This window comes from Papio anubis, chromosome 10 (genome assembly GCF_008728515.1).
Source record: "Papio anubis isolate 15944 chromosome 10, Panubis1.0, whole genome shotgun sequence".
Taxonomy (NCBI): Eukaryota; Metazoa; Chordata; class Mammalia; order Primates; family Cercopithecidae; genus Papio; species Papio anubis.
In genome coordinates, this window is record NC_044985.1 from 105,619,182 (window position 1) to 105,635,462 (window position 16,281).

The 16,281-nt window shown below is 40.5% G+C and overlaps 1 long non-coding RNA gene across 1 annotated transcript; it reads left to right on the forward strand.

The window, feature by feature from the left end:
- The first annotated feature begins 8,291 nt into the window (after positions 1-8,291).
- On the forward strand, positions 8,292-15,806 carry LOC103876556. The gene is made up of 3 exons (XR_004176646.1): positions 8,292-8,699; positions 15,085-15,211; positions 15,491-15,806. It is a non-coding gene; the product is annotated as an uncharacterized LOC103876556 (long non-coding RNA).
- Positions 15,807-16,281: the final 475 nt, after the last annotated feature.

Here is a 16,281-nt window from a genome sequence, read left to right on the forward strand (position 1 = left end):
TGCTGGTCCTCTGGAAGTGATTGGAACCACTGGTACCAGGGATGCAATGTACCAATGAAACAGAAAATCATCACCTTTCTCTTCCCTGAAAACCAGCAAGACACTTTCTTATGATAGCATCAACACCTTTGACCCTCGATTTTTATATGGTGTGTGAAATATTTATCATTATTGCATGATAAAATGAAGTCCACAAAATAGGAAATGAGGCAGGATTCTTTAGTTTTCCCAGATTGGTGTATGTTTTAGAAGGAGTGGGTAGAGTAGAGAAGGAAAAGGGGTTTCTAAATATGGATGATGAAGGGAAGGGTAAGGGGACAGCAGTGTCTGTCTCTGCAGACATAGGCAGAATGATATTAATACAGTCCAGCCTTTTGTGGCTGATAGAATGTTGGTACACACTTTATCTCATCTGAATTGTACAGATATCTCATGGCAGATATTTTTATTGATTGCGTCATTTTATAGATAAAGAAAATAAGACTCTGGGAAATGAATGGAATTGCCCAAGGTGACAAAATTAGTAAGTAGGGAAGCCAGTCCTCGTAACTAGGTCGATGGGCAGTGAACATGTTTTCTACTGGACAACAAAAAATAAAGGAATGGGGGGGGAAGTGGGAAGGAGAGAACAAAAGAAGACAGGAAGAGAAATAAAGGAAGGAAGAGAGGGAGGACAAAAGGAAGGATAGAAAGAAAACTGCTAATTTTTAATTGCAATTTTCTAACGTTTTGACTAGACATTTATCCTTCTTGCTTTCTTCATTAATCTTTTGCAATGTGGTCCCACATCTTGTTATTGTTTACTTGATATAAAATATCCCTTATTACTCTAATTACTAATTACATAAAAATAGAGAATTGAAATGTTAAATATTTCGATTAAGTATGCACATTTTAGCTAAAATTATGACTCACAAAAAATCAAACTATATTTTCCAAAATCTTATGTCTACAACAGCTTGTGATTTCAGGCAATGTAAGGCTGCTTATTCCAAAACTTGGTGCTTTATCTTAACTGGTTTCCAGATTAACATCCTCATAGTTGTAATTCAGGATTTCGCTTGAAGAGGGGAAAAAGGACTATGTGAGGAAGTATTTAGATGTACATTCGCTGTTGCATTGCTGCTGTTGTTGTTATCATAATTACAGCTTCCATTGATGAGGGGAGTCAAAGTCCTAAAAATATAAAATGTTTAGAAACCTAGAGAAGACCGGAGAGGTGACTTGTTTCAACCATCACCTTTCATGATGAGGAAATGGAAGATGGATGATGGTGGCCTGCAGAAGGGAGCAGTGATTTGTCCGAGGTTCCACTGTTGCTTACTTAGAACTTGAGTCCAGATGTTCCAGTTGATATAATAAGAAAAATAATATTTTAAATAAGCTAAAGATTTTCTTTTATTATTGGAACATTAGCATAATCATTCTGGCCTCTCAATACAAACCAATCAGTTATTTTTCTTTTTACCTACATGGTCAAAATAAATTATTTTCACATCACTGTGCTTTACTTTTCCCATTGAGAGATAATAACAATAGAGCCTTATCGGCCTCTGCATCTTTTACTTCTTCTCAAATATTTTAATTCCATCAAGCATAAGAAAAGGCTTTGCCTGAGATACCTTCACATCCTATTCTACCAGCTTTTGAATAGAGTCTGATGATAATTTTGTATCCTCAACACCTGGCACAAAGGCTTAGCATTGTGTTAGCTGCTGAGAGTGAATATTCAATCTTTATAATCTTAGAAATAGTAGAACCCCCATTCTGCTGAGAGGATGACTGAGGCTCCTCTAGGTTAAGTCACTTGCCCAAAGCAGCCCAGTGAGAACACGGTGAGTCCCTGACCAAAACCCCGAAAACCAATCTGTCTCACCTGAGAGCAAGCGGTATTCCCCTGTTGTGAGTAAACACAAAAACTGCCTCTTGATGAAGTGAATGAATAAAGGATCAATGAATAAAAGAACACCCATGTGTACCTTAAGATCTGGAAGTTGCACCAACCATTTTAGCAAGGCAGTCAAAGAAAGAAATCTATAGCAGTTTGATATCTCAATTGTTTGCTAGAATCACCTGGAAGGAGACAAAACTGCCAGAGGGGATCACTGTAAGAGATATTGACAGAGACTGACAAGAGGAGCATTGCCTTCCTAACTCCTGCTGCATCAAAGTGCCTCCCAAAGAATGCAGGGCCTTCATCTCCCGCCCAGGGCCATCCGAGAAAGTGGCCTGCTGCCAAGTTGCTATAAATCTGTTTTTTTAATTTAACCTCTTCTCTGGCCTCACCATTAGCATTGCTGCACAAGCAAGGAAATGGAGTGGAGTCCCTCTGTGATTATCACCGGAAAAAATTCGGGGGATGAAATAGAAAAGGCAATAACAGCTGCAGGGGCAGGGGAAGGCTTATTTCAGGATTCTGTGGAGGGTCTTTATAAATAATTGAGAGTAAGAAACAGGTTAAACTGAAAATAAATGTGGCATACAAAATTATCAGTGTTACTCTACAAGAGAAATGTTTAAATAAAGCTGGGATCTTTGGAACATAACCAGAGGACTCCTGTTGTCTCTGAAGCTATTCACAATAAATGGCTCCTGAGACTCCAAAGTGCCAATTCAACAGTTTGTCTCTGCCTCAACCTTAATTTGGCAGACAGCTCTGTTGCAAATCTGCATACTGGGATGGAGAAAAGTTGTTTCTTAGCTTCACCCCCCAGAGTTTACTCTTCGCCTAACACAAAATGTAAATATGCCATTGTGTTGACTGTAAGTCAAATGAAAGATGCCAATTGGAAGGAAATATCCAAGTCCCAGATTCATGAATGGTTGAAATATTCTAATTTATTGCCCATTGTATATAAGAAAAGACACAGGAACCTGAAGACCTGGTACAGAACTACTTAAGAAGGAGAGGTCTAGAAAGTCAACACAATTGTCCCTTTGTTCAAGATTAGATGATTAGGAACTTCCTTGTCTGAAGACTAGGTGATGTTAGTCAAGGGGTAAAATACCATCAGCGTCCTGAGCAGCAAATTCAGTAGCCACTTGACGTGATTTAATCTTATAAAGGTCAAGAATCATATTTAAACTTTGTTTTGCAAAGTGCTTGTTGTTTCTACTGATGATTTTGGGGTTTGGCTCTGAGGAACATGAAAGCCTGTCACGTAACTGGAATGATGTGGGCCAGTTTTATGGGACACTCATTCATAGCTTCCCTGTAAAAACACTCCTTGAAAACTCTTTAGAACTCTTAGAATTCAGAGGTCTTTATTCTACACTGTAGGCAATGATGATTGTCTTATTGAAAAGAACACTGAAGAACTTCCCCCAGACCATCTAAATGTGGCAGGTGTAGTGAATGCAGAAAGACAGTAAGCTGAGAGGGTTTCAGCCCAGTCCACTGGGCTGCAATTTTGGACTGACTGTCAAGCTTTGAGGAAGTCTTTTTTCCATCCACGAAGACCTGATTTGGGACAGAAATGAGAAGAAGGCAGTCCATCCTGGGTCTGCCTTCTAATTCCATTCAGCTTTCTAAAATCATTCTTGAGATAGATTCCAATCTGTTTGGGATATGGATGAGATGTAACAGTTGTAGGTAAACTGCACCAAGCAATACCATGTGTATAATCCTCTTTTCAAGAAACTTTTTATTTTTGAAAAACTGCATCTTAACAGAAAAGTTGCAAAACCAGTAGAGATCCTGTATAGCTTTCACCTAGTTCATTTTACATTACCATGGTGCATTTGTCAAAAAACAAAAACAAAACAAAAAAAAAAAAAAAAAAAAACCAACACTGGTTTGTTATTATTAACTAGACTCCAAATTTATTTGGGTTTTCCACTAATGTCATTTTTTGTTCCAGACTCCCATCTGGGATATTTTATTCCATTTATTGGTCATGTCTCTTTAACGTCCTTTGGTCTGTGTCACTTCTCAGTTTTCTGATATCTAGTCTTTGGAAAGAAGTCTTTAAATCCAGCACAAATTGATAGGGGAGAGGGTGGAGCAAGAATAAACTTATACCTCTTGGAGTGGCAAGTATCTATGTATATTATTTCAAATTCTTCTGTAAGGAAGATTTGTCTTTTCTCTCTTGTTTATTTATTTATTCAATCATTTATGTCTCTGTAGACTCATGCATATTTATTTTATATATTGGTGTATATTTTGACTCTTGTATATTTATTTTGCACTATGAGTTATAATTCAATGCAATATTATAATATTTATTTTTTCACTCAAATTCCAGCTTTGACCACTAAGAGCTCTCCCAGTTGGCTCCTGTGTCCCTTTGGTATGGCCCCATTCTTTAATTTTCTGAGCACTTCATTACTTTCTTGTACTACAAGATGCTTCAGGCTCATCTTATATTTTTCCTTCCCTGGTCCTATAGCCAGCCATTTCTCCAAGGAGCTTTGTTTCTATTTACTGGAGGATAGTATTTTGAAATCAAAGTCTCATTGCTGAATGTGCTCATGGTTACTGGGGTGTCATTGTTTCCAGGCCCTCTCAGTTAACAGAGCTAGGTAGTATATATGTGTATACTAAGATACACAATTATAGCCATGCATGTCTTTACATGCCTACCTATGCACATCTCTGTGATTATTCCCACATCTATCCATCTCTGTGTTTAGTAAGTTAAATGTGAATTCATACTGATGTCTCAGACTCGAATCCAGTACCACGTTCTTTCTGACCATCCCTTCTTGCTTATCTCTCACTTCCCACTCCAGCAGTGAGAAACCTGACTCCCATCATCCATCATGCATTTATGAGTTCAGCCCCAGTACACATATAATGCTGTTTCACAATTGTTTAAGCCATACCTCCAGAAGAAACAAATTTACCAGCTACAGTCCAATGTTTATCCTTACAGGTCCCAGACAAAACATGATTTTCCAGAGTTATTTAGGTCAGCTTCTTTACCCCCTACCTCTTCTGTAAAGTTTTTTCATACATCTGTGACACAATTAGATTCATATGTCATTGTCTGCACAGCATCTTGTTGTTTAGTTTTCAAACATTAAAGTTCTGTGACATGAATTTGTGACACACATTTCTCTTGCTTTGAGATATTCTTTTATTTAAAAAAAACAAAAACCCCCAAAACAGATCCAGGCTTCTAAAGTGAGCCAGTGCAAAAGCGGTGAGTTTTTATGAAAATCCTTCCTTGTTGGAGGTCTTCCTTTACCATTTATCACCAAGGAGTACTTGTAATGACTCAACCTTCAGTCCAGGAGTGCCATGAAAATATACATTCACACTGACCATATCACTCAAGGGGGAGGAGAGAGTATTAGTTAAAAATACCGAACAAAAGTAAGGAGCTTAGGTCAAATCCTAAAGGTACATTAAATTACTCATTGTATAAGAATCATATGTCAATGGAAGGGGCACAGAGCATAAAGGTGATATGGTTTGGCTGTGTATCTGCATCCAAATCTCATATCAAATTGTAATTTGCGGTTTTGGACAAAGTGGCTGGTGTGAGGTAATTAGAGCACAGGAGTGATTTCTAATGGTTTAGCACCATCCCCCTAGTGCTGTCTTGTGACAGAGTTCTCACAAGATCTGGTTGTTTAAAAGTGTGTATTACCTCCTGCCTCCTCTTTCTCTCTCTCCTGCCGGCCATGTGAAGACCATGCCTGCTTCCCCTTAGTCTTCCGTCATGATTTTAAGTTTCCTGAGGCCTCCCCAGCAGTGCTGCCTGTACAGCCTGTGGAACTGTGAGTCAATTAAACCTCTTGTCTTCATATATCACCCAGTCTTGGGATGACTTTATAGTGGTTTGAGAATGAACTAATACAGGAAATTGGTACAGAGAATGGAGTATTGCTATAAAGATACCTAAAAATGTGGAATTGACTTTTGTACTGGGTAATGGACAGAGGTTGGAACAGTTTGGAGGGCTCAGAATAAGGAAGATGAAGGAAAGTTTGGAACCTCCTAGAGACTTGTTGAGTGGTTGTGACCAGAGTGCTGATAGAGATATGGACAGTGCAGGCCAGGCTGATGAGGTCTCAGATGGAGATGAGAAACTTGTTGGGAACTGGAGCAAAGGTCACTCTTGCGGTGCTTTAGCAAAGAGACTGGAGGCCTTGTGACCCTGCTCTAGGGATCTGTTGAACCTTGAACTTGAGAGAGATGATTTAGGGCAAGCTTGTCCAACTTGTGGCACGTGGGCAGCATGCGGCCCAGGACAGCTTGGAATGCTGCCCAAAACAAATTTGTAAACTTTCATAAACATTATGAGACTTATGCATGGACTCTTTTTTAGCTCATCAGTTATTGTTAGCATTGCTGTATTTTGGCCCAAGACAATTCTTCTATTTCCAGTGTGGCCCAGGGAAGCCGAAAGATTGAACACCCCTGATTTAGGGTATCTGGTGGAAGAAATTTCTTATTTATTAATTGATTGATTTTGAGATGGAGTCTCGCTCTGAGCTAGAGTGCAATGGCACGATCTCAACCTCTACCTCCCAGGTTCAAGTGATTCTTCTGCATCAGCCTCCCAAGTAGCTGGGACTGCAAGCACATTCCACCACACCCAACTAATTTGTGTGTGTGTGTGTGTGTGTGTGTGTGTGTGTGTGTGTATATATATATATATTTTTTTTTTTTAGTAGAGACAAGGTTTCACCATGTTGGCTGGGCTGCTCTTGAACTCCTGACCTCAAGTGATCTGCCCACCTCAGCCTTCTAAAGTGCTGAGATTATAGGCATGAGCCATCGTGCCTGGCTGGTGGAAGAAGTTTCTAAGCATCAAAGCTTTCAAGAGTAGCCTGGCTGCTTCCAAAAGCCTATGCTCATCTGTATAAACAAAGAAATGACCTGAAACTACAACTTACGCTTAAAAGGGAGGTGGAACATAAAAGTTTGGAAAATTTGTAGACTGGCCATATGGTAAAAAAGAAAAATTCCATTTTCTGGGGAAGAATTCAAGCCAGCTGCAGAAATTTGCATAAGGAAAGGGGAATTGAATGTTAATAGCCTAGACAATAGGAAAAATGCACCCAGGGTATTTCAGATACATTTGCAGCTGAGGCCTAGAAGGGAAAAAAGGCTTTGTAGGCCAGACCTAGGGTCCTGCTGCTCTGTGCGGCCTTGAGACATGGCAGCCTGTGTTCCAGCTGCTCCAGCTCCAGCCATAGCTAAAAGGGGCCAAGGTACAGCTCAGGCCACTGTTCCAGAGTGTGTAAACCAGAAACCACCAAGGCTTCCATGTGCTGTTTAGCCTGCAGGTGTGCAGAGGGCAAGAGCTGAGGTTTGGGAGCCTCCACCTAGATTTCAGAGGATGTATGGAAATGCCTGTATGCCCCAGCAGGAATCTGCTGCAGGGGTGGAGCCCTCATGGAGAACCTCTACTAGGGCAGTATGGAATGAAATTGTGGGGTTGGATACCCCACACACAGTCCCCACTGTGGCATAGTGGAGCTGTGAGAAGAGGGCCGCTATCCGCCAGAGCCCAGAATGGTAAATCCACCTACGACTTGCACCATGTGCCTTGAAAAGCTTCAGGCACTCAATTCCAGCCCTTGAGAGCAGCCTTGGGAGCTGAGCCCTGCAGAGCTAAAGGGGTAAAGCTGCCCAAGGCCTTGGGAGCCTGCCCCTTGCATCACTGTGGCCTGAATGTGAGACACGGAGTCAAAGGAGGTTACTTTGGCACTTTAAGATTAAATGACTCCACAGCCAGGTTTTGGACTTGCATGGGGCCTGTGACCCCTTTGTTTTGTCAATTTATCCCTTTTTGAATAAGAGCATTTACCCAATGCCTGTACCCCCATTGTATCTTGGAAGTAACTAACATATTTTTCATTTTACAGGTTCATAGGCAAAAGGGACTTGCCTTGTCTCAGATGAGGCCTTAGACTGTGGACTTTTGAATTAATGCTGGAATGAATTAAGACTTTGGGGGATTCTTAAGAAGGAATTACTGTATTTTGAATGTGAGAAGGACATGAGATTTGAGAGGGACTGGGGCAGAATGATATGGTTTGGCTCCATGTCCCCACCCAAATTTCATGTCAAATTTTAATTCCCAGTGTTGGAGGAGAGACCTGGTGGGAGGTGATTCGATCATGGGAGTGGTTTCTAATGGTTTAGCACCATCACCTTAGTGCTGTCTTGTGATAGAATTCTCACAAGATCTGGTTGCTTAAAAGTGTGTAGCACCTTCCCCCTCCTCTTTTTCTCTCTCCTGCCAGCCATGTGAAGACCATGCCTGCTGCCCCTTTGCTTTCTGCCATGATTGTAAGTTTCTTGAGGCCTTCCCAGTCATGCTGCCTATACAGCCTGTGGAACTGTGAGTCGATTAAACCTCTTTTCTTCATAAATTACCCAATCTCTGGTGTGTCTTTATAGCAGTGTGAGAATGGACTAATATAGAAGGTTACTGGAGCAAATTTCCATTTTGTGTTTATCAACCCACTATGAGGTCGCTCTCCATAAACTGACACATCATAAAACATCTCCAGATGCTGTGTATGTTGAGCTCTCTCCTCCAGGTGTGTTTAACTCCTCTATGTTATCTTGCTCTGTGTCTCATCCATTTTTTTAACTTATGCTGTTTCATACCTCCCTGTCCCTGAAAAGCTGAGACCTCTGCCTGAAGGGCCCTGAATCATCTCATCTCTCCAGGGACTATTCAGACATCACCTCCTCCATGAAGCCTTCTCCTTCAGCTTGTATTAGTCAGCAGGTATTTATTGAAAGTTCATTTTGGCTGGGCACTGTGGCTCATGCCTGTAATCCCAGCACTTTGGGAGTCCAAGGCAGGCAGATCACAAGGTCAGGAGATCGAAACCATCCTGGCCAGCATGGTGAAACCCATGTTTACTTTTTTAAAAAGTACAAAAATTAGCTGGGTGTGGTTGTGCATGCCTGTAGTCCCAGCTACTCGGGAGCCTGAGGCAGGAGAATTGCTTGACCCTGGGAGGTGGGGGTTGCAGTGAGCCTAGACTGTGACACTGCACTGCAGCCTGGCAACAGAGTGAGACTCCATCTCAAAAAAATAAAATAAAATAAAATAGAAAGCTCACTTCGTGTAGGGTACTATGGTATGTTCCCTTGGGAAACACAAAGAGGTATGAGTCACGTTCCTGGCTTTGGAGTCCTGTCATCGAGAGGAGGAGCCCAAGTCATATTCTGAGATACCTACGGGTGTAGGATTCATCTAGAAGTAGAGAGGCATGCTGAGCCACAGCACACTGTGAGCAAGAGTTGGCACATGAATCTGCATAATAATTTGGGAGAATAAGGACACAGGGAAGGAGTTTACTGACAGCACCGCACAGTTTACTTGGGGCATAGGGATTATCAATGGCTTCAGGCCTGCACATCAGACTGAAAAGCCTGGATATTTTCTGTAGCTGGTGGTAAGATATTAAAGGTTGTTAAGCATAGAAGTAACAAAGTGAAATTCATTTTCTTACTAGAATGAGCCAGGTAGTCTTATGTATTAATACATTGTCAATATAGTAATCTGGTGAAATAGAATATAAACTTCTTGGCAGAGTGCAATGGCTCATGCCTATAATCTCAGCACTTTGGGAGGCTAAGGTAGGAGGATTGTTTGAGGCTAAGAGTTTGAGACAAGCTTGGGCAACATAGCGAGACCTTGTCTCTACTCAAAATTAAAAAAAAAAAATTAGCTGAGTGTGGTGGCATACACCTGTTGTCTTAGCTACTCCAAAGGATCAGGTTGGAGGATTCCTGGAGCCCAGGAGTTTGAGACTGCAGTTAGCTAAGATTATGCCACTGCACTGCAGCCCTGGATAACAGTGAGATGATATCCCAGCTCTAAAAATAAATAAATAAATTAATTAATTAATTAATAATCTAAGCTTCCTGAGGAGTTAGTGGTTTGGGATTTCAAATCCTCCCAAATAGATATTGAATTATAGAAAACTGCTGACTTGATGAAGTAATGATAACAGTAACTGCTGACATTTGGTGAACACCTGTTATGTACCACACACTGTGCTGACAGTACTACTCTTAGACCTAGGCACCCCCGTGGGGCAAAGCATGTGTGGGGCAAGTGGCCGTGCCCTCTGAGAGCCTGCACCAGCCCTCCTCAACTCCAACACCACCCCTGCCTTCTTGTGCATCCTCTGGACCTTGCTACTCTATCCCCAAATGACCCTAAGCCACTTTCAGTTCCAGCATGGCCCTCTTCCCTAGGGTCCTGCTTCTGAGACTGACAGTATCCAAGGGGAGGCTGTTTGCTAAGTGATGATGAGGGGCAGGGAGAAGAAGGGCAACAAGCAGTGGAGAGGGTGGCTCGTTCGTAATCTTCCCTTGAGCCCCACAAATGTATTAGGAGCAGGTCATGTGCTATGTGCTTGAATTATCTGATTCAATCCTTTAAAAAAATACTGCCAGGTTTCTACATTATACTGAGAAGCAATAGGGCAAAGAAGTTAGGGAGACAGTCTAAGGAGACACAGCATATAATGGTGGAAGGCAGGATGCAAGTCTAGATCTATTTCACATTGTATATTTCAGGACCACCATGTAGCACGACTTCATTCACATCGTTGTCAGGCGAATGTGCTTTCTAGAGTTGGGGACTGCGCAGAGAGCATGGCTGCACCAGGTAGCTACAGCTATTAAAAGAAACAATGATTCATTCACAACAGCCGATTCATTCACTGTGCTTACCCTCATTTCTCACCTGCGATCCTGACCCTTTCCCCCTTTTGAGTCTGTCTAGAGCCAGCAGCGCAGGCTCCTGAGTTTACTGCATCTTTGGTCTGCAGCTCTCCATTGCACATGTGTGTGCTTGAGAATCCATGTGTCTTTCAATCATGAGGTTTAAAATGGGTAAGCTTATTTCTAGGGAAATGGCAGGAATGCCTCTCCAGGTGGGAGGGCATGACATTTCTGCCACGTGCCACTTCAGTCCCCCCTTGCCTCCCCCACAAAGGAGTATTTTAATAGAAGGTTAATGGAGGGCACACAGAACAAAAAGAAAACCCTGTCATCGTTATTCCATGTTTTACTGTAATAGAGGTCAGCTCTCCCACATTCTTCCTAGTATCCATCTTCAAAATGAATTGTTTAGCCTATGAAAACAAAACTAGTTTATTTATGATGACAGAGAAGCTGTAAATGTGCTCCTGATCTGTGCATTGACTAATTAGATTAATTAAGCCTGCATGCATTTCAGAACAGGCAGGCAGGTGGCAAATAACATTTGAAATGATTTATATGATATATTCCATCAAGCTTACACTTGATAAATAATATCACATTCATTCCATTAAGATATCGAAGTGGAAGAAGAAAACAGTGCATTTTTGGCCCTGTGCTCCTACCAAAAGAGCAACTGTTGAGGTTAAAACACTAGGCATAATTTACTCTCCTCAAAACTGTGAAGGAAAAAAAACCACACAAGCCAAATCTCAAACTCAAGTTTGTCTCAGTAGTTGCTTGTACACAGAAGTGGTTTTTTGTTGCTGCAGTGGAATTGAATTTTAGGAATAGAGATGAGATTTGAATCTTAATTAAATCGTTGCAGCTTGCTACCAAATTTTGCTAGAAGCTCCCATACCATGGTTCTTTACTCATCAACCTGCTTTCTGTGGCTACTCCGGTAAATGAGGGTAAAACTGACTGACTACAAGGTCCTTCTTTCTATAATCTTAAAATTTCAACATGCCTAAGAATCACCAGAAATGTACAAGTGCAGATTCCTGGGCCTTTTCCCCAGTAGACCTGGAGGAAGCTCCATAGTCTAATTTGTTTTGTTTTTTATTTCTGTTTTTCCTTTTAAAAAAAAAAGAATCAACATCTAGGATATCAATATTACTCCATACCAATAAGCTCCCACACCAAGAACTGAACCCCTGATTTGATCTTTGGTTTTTCAAAATTCTTAAGTTTGTTAAATATATTAGATCTGCTTCTTCTGTTAGAGTAATCAGTGTTTTTCAAAGTTTGGTCAAAGGACTGTTGCATTAGAATTTCCTATGGGACAGTGTAAAAATTCAGATTCCCAGGCTTCACTTGAAACTTACTGTATCCAAAATTATACAGGAGAATATATATATATTTTAACAAACTATCTGTATAATTCTTACGCATACTAAAATTTAAAGACCACTGCTTTTAAGCAAGTCATATTTGACGTGGGTGTAACAGTAAATGGAAGAGTCTCTTCTGTATCCTCCCTGCAGTCATAGTTTTGCCTAGAAGGCACAGATGTATTATGTCTGACCCTGCCTAGCTCAGTAATCTCTTAAAGAATGAATTTAGGCCAAGATTGAAGGTAGGGCTGGAATGGTCTGCCTTCCAGACCACTTTGGCTTCCAACTCCTTTTGGTTTATTTTCTAAGGGACTCTGAAAAGTTGCTACCATCTGGTTGAGGGCTGTTCTCAAGTTGCCTCCAGGACATCAGGAAACAAATGATAAAGGGGCAGTCCCCTGAGCTACTGCTGCTGTGGTGTAATGGTGGGACATGCCGGTGATGTTGCAATGACTAACGGCAGAAATTGATGTGCCAGACGGACCCTAATCAAAACCCGACACCCTCCCCAGCCCAGAAAGAGATGATAACTTTTTCTATTTCAGCAAAAAGGCAGGTCAAGAGGCAGAAGAGAAGTCTTCAGGATAGACAATGACAGAGCAGTGCAGCAGCCACGTAACTGAGGAAAAGGGCAGCCTGAGTGCTACAGAGCATATCACCCAAAGCGAAGGCTCTACCAGCATCACTGGACAGCATCTGTATTTAAGCTTTGCACAATCATGTAGCCAGAGATAGAGAATAATCTGATAATTGTAATGAGAATTCTAATTATAAGATGTTATCATTTCATCCCAAACTACATCAGGCAAGGGTGAGCTCGATGGAAAAAGAGACCCTTGAAACGTGAGGGGAGAGAACTTTGCAAAAGACCAGAACAGACACCCCTCCCTTAATTGTACTGTATAAATTATCACTCATTTCACCATGAGAAGGAAGTAGAAATTGATTTGAGAGACTCCTCAATAGCCTTCATAATCCCAGCAGTAATTTCTTTTGTTCATTACTATTAATATATATTGTTTTCTCCTTCCCTGATGGAGATTCAGGTCATTTGCAATAAACCCTATAGTTATCTTCAACATGTTCCCAAAGAAAGAACCTCCAGGTATCAATGCATATAGGAATCCTTGATATATATGGAAAAGATTCCAGTTCACAGAGTGGGCAAAACCTTGTAAACAGCATTCTGCTGGAGCATCTTTCCGAATGGGTGAGCTCCATCTTTGCACAGTGAAAGGAACAATATCATTCAATTCTGTAAAAATACATTGTAACACATTTAAAATGCCTTACCTCATAAAGCATTGCTGTTAAGATGTTCTTTATCAAGCTATAATGTCAAGATTATATGCAGTTAAGCAATCTTCCTTTAGAAACAAGTGTCTAGTGGGAACCCAGCTCTTGAGTGGTCTGCCCATCTGTAGCTTCATCCTAACAGCAGCTTGCTCTACCCTGGACCTGTCTGGCAGTAGAGAGAGGAAAATTGAATCAGCAATAAGCTTGGACCAGTGTGTGTGTGTGAATGGCACATGATTTTATCCTATCCTTTCAGTTGCTAACCTTAATTAGGCTTCTATATCTTTATGACTGTTATGTATGTTTTAGGTTTCATTTTATGCTTTGCCAGTTTTTAAAAAGGCTCTTAAGTGTCTTACAATAAAAGACACACAAAAGGTTGGTTTATTAAACATAAATAAAGAATGCCAACTGTACCTAAAGAAAGTGCATTGCTAATCCAAAGGGCATTCATTTTTACTACAACTGAACATTAAATTTTGCTATAAACTTCCTAAAAGCCAGCGCAAACATGGAGATAATATGTATTACAGAATCCCTATCATTTAGAGAAAAAACATCTAACAATTCTTTAAGGCATACAAGTATAAATTCACCTATTTAAAGTATGCATATGACAAAAGTTTGTATTATCACCATTATCACAGTCCATAGAACATTTCGTCATCCCAAAAAGTCCCCTCAGTCCTCTTTACTATCAATCCCCTCCCCTAATCCTGGGCCCTGGGAACTGCTCTGCTTCCATTCACTACATTTTTCCATTTTCTATAATTTCACATATAGGAAATCATACAATATGTAGTTATTCATGTTTGGTTTCTTTCACTGAATATGATGCTTTTGAGATTCAGGCATGCTGTTTTATATACCAGCAGTGTGTTCCGTTTTATTGCTGAGTAGTATTTCATTGTAGATGTGAATCATAATTTGTTTATCCATTAATTTTGTTTCAATGTTTGGCTATTATCAATGAAACCATGACGAATTTCCATGTGCAAGTGTTTGTATGGAGACATGTTTTCATTTCTCTTGGGTAAATGTCTAACAATTGTTCCACATCCTTGTTAGGCTTCATATTGTTGGGTTTTTTGGTTTTAGCTGGTCTAGTGATTGTGTAGTGGTATCTCTTTGTGGTTTTAATTTGTATTTTCCTAATGACTGATGATATTGAGAATTTTTTCATATGCTTATTTGCCATTCTTTTTTTTGATAAGTGCTCACATTTTTGCACACTTCTAATCAAGTCATTTGCCTTATTTACAGTGATATTGGCTTTCCTTTTATTCAATAGAATCTTGTTCATCAATACAAATCAGTCTGAACTAAAAATTCATTTTCAAACTTAAACATAAGCTACATGGCATAGGAGTAAGATGTCAGAAAGGAAACGACATATTTTAAAATTCTAACTAAAACAAGAACAAATAACCCAACAAATCACAAATGTTCTTAGGTGTCTCAAGACAAAAAAAAAAAAAAAAAAAAGATAGAGTAGAATATAAACCACATCTGAGTTCAGAGTCAGGACTGACAATAAGGTTTCCCATTTGGGGATCCATGGATCCCCATATTAATAAAATTAATTCAATGGGCAGACTAAGATCTTATCAGGGATCTAAGGGCATGTGGTTACTTACAGAGCACCTAAAGGCAGACACAGAAGGCTGAAATTGGCATTTCCATGCCAGTTTTCCCAGGTGCCAACCCGGTTGTCCTCTGGTGGCCTCCTCTTGTCTTTGCATGATTCTTCCTCAATAGGTGGAGAAAGCAACCTCTAGCCAACAGAACCTCCTGAGAGGGCCGACAGAACATCACCAACCAAAGCAGAGCTGACAACTGGTGTGCGGTGTGTGCTCCACGGATGCTACCTTTACATTCGTACTGGGTACATTTCTTATATTTTTGGGACTGAGGGGCAGCTTCAGGACCCTGGAATATCCAAACTGTTTATCAGAAGGCATTTCTGAGTCAATAGCCAGTGGGCAAAAGATCTCAAAAAGAGACCAAGAATAACAAAGGTAAATGTAATCTATATCTGTATTTGTTTTTAACATGCTGTCCAGGAGTGCAGGGGTCGGAAGAATCATTTTAAAATAGTATTCCTGTTTCTCTTGAGAGATTCACTTGAATTCACCTTTGAAGACAAATTGTACTTTTGTTTCAGGAAAGCTATCTTAGTGGGCTCCTTGGATTACTTCAAGTTAAAGCTGAGAAAGGAATCAACTGGCCCATTCAAAATGGAGCAGGGGTAGGGCCCAAGGACGAAACACCACCATCATGGTCCCATGGAATGTTTTCATCTGTGTATTCCAGTCACACAGTAATCAGTGCAACCTTTATGAATTTATTTTCATATGTCATCCCCTTCTATTATCTCTCCATTTCAGACTATCCCTGTTGGAATAGAAAGGAACAATGCTAGAACTAAATAAATCTGAATAAAGTATGGACTTTAGTTAGCAATAATTATCAGAATTGACTTTTTTTTTTTTTTTTTTGAGACAGGGTCTCTTTCTGTCGCCAAGGCTGGAGTGCAGTAGTGCGATCTCAGTTCACTGCAACCTCCAACTCCCAGATTCAAGCGATTCTCCCACCTCAGCCTCCCAAGTAGCTGGGACTACAGGAGTGCACCACCACACTCTGCTAATTTTTGTACTTTTTTGATAGAGACGGGTTCCACCAGTTGGCCAGGTTAATCTTGAACTCCTGACCTCAAGTGATCTGCCCACCTCAGCCTCCCAAAGTGCTGGGATTACAGGTATAAGCCACCGTGCCCAGCCAATATTGATTTTGTAATTATGCACACATAACATACCATCTTAGAAATTTTTCTGTAAATCCAAAGCTGTTCTACAAACATATTTTTTTTTTTTTTCAAAAAAGGAACAGTGCTTTCATGAAGACACATCTGTGAACCCTGGGTTAGACAAACTTCACTGGTTTTTCCATTTTTCT